The sequence below is a fragment of the Elephantulus edwardii genome, unplaced genomic scaffold (genome assembly GCF_000299155.1).
Source record: "Elephantulus edwardii isolate Elephantulus edwardi_28Jun2011 unplaced genomic scaffold, EleEdw1.0 scaffold00024, whole genome shotgun sequence".
In the NCBI taxonomy this organism is placed as follows: Eukaryota; Metazoa; Chordata; class Mammalia; order Macroscelidea; family Macroscelididae; genus Elephantulus; species Elephantulus edwardii.
Window position 1 is genome coordinate 23,797,085 of NW_006399774.1, and position 953 is coordinate 23,798,037.

A 953-nucleotide genomic window follows, 5' to 3' on the forward strand; every position below is an offset into this window, starting at 1 on the left:
GCAGTCTCCTCCTGTACCAGTCAGATCTGATTTGTTGGTACACTCACACAAAAATAATAAAATAAAAACAATAGCAACAGCTAAATACATGGCTTCACTCTTAAGAAGTATTTTACAGAGGTTTAGGTCCTAATGTCGACTCGTCTTGGTTCCTGACGCTGAGTTAGGAGAGGGAAAGTGAAAACCCAGACCCCAGCTCTGTGTAGAGCCCCGGGTACACAGGTGTGGGACTCATAATCATAAAACATATTCTTCAAAGCTCTCAAAAAGGGAAATAGAACTGTTTTCCATTTTTATAAGCTGTCTACTTTACTGTTGTTGTTATGTGCCATCAAGTTACTTGTGACTCATAGAGATCAGATGTACAACAGCTCTAAAGACTTCTCTATCTTGAGCCAACCTTATTGTCTCTGACATACCTACCACCGTTACCCCAGTCACTGAATCAATCCATCTCATCGAGGGTCTTCCTATCCTGCGCCATCCCTCCACTCTCCCAAGCATGTTGTCCCTCCCCAAGGACTGATCCCTCCTTGCAACATGTCCAAATTATATCAGATGAAGCTTCCTAAACCTTGTCTCCAAGGAGCCACCTGATTTCACCCTCTCCAGGAGAAGCCTGTTTGTTTTCTTAGCAGTCCATGGTATATTCAATACTCTTCTCCAGCACCACAGCTCAAAGGCATCTATTCTCTTTCTATCATCCCTAGTCATTGTCCAGCTCTCTGACACATAGCTAGTAACTGCAAAGACTATGTCGTGGATCAAGAGTGCCTTAGTCTCCAGACTGACATCCTTGTCTTCAGTACTTTGGAGAGGTTCCTGTCAACAGACTTTCCCATTGCAATTCATCTTTTAATTTCCTGGCTGTGTCTACATTATTTACTGTAACTTGAGGTGGAAAGACAGCACAAGAGAGGAAGACCTTGGATGAGATAGATTCTTTCAGTGAC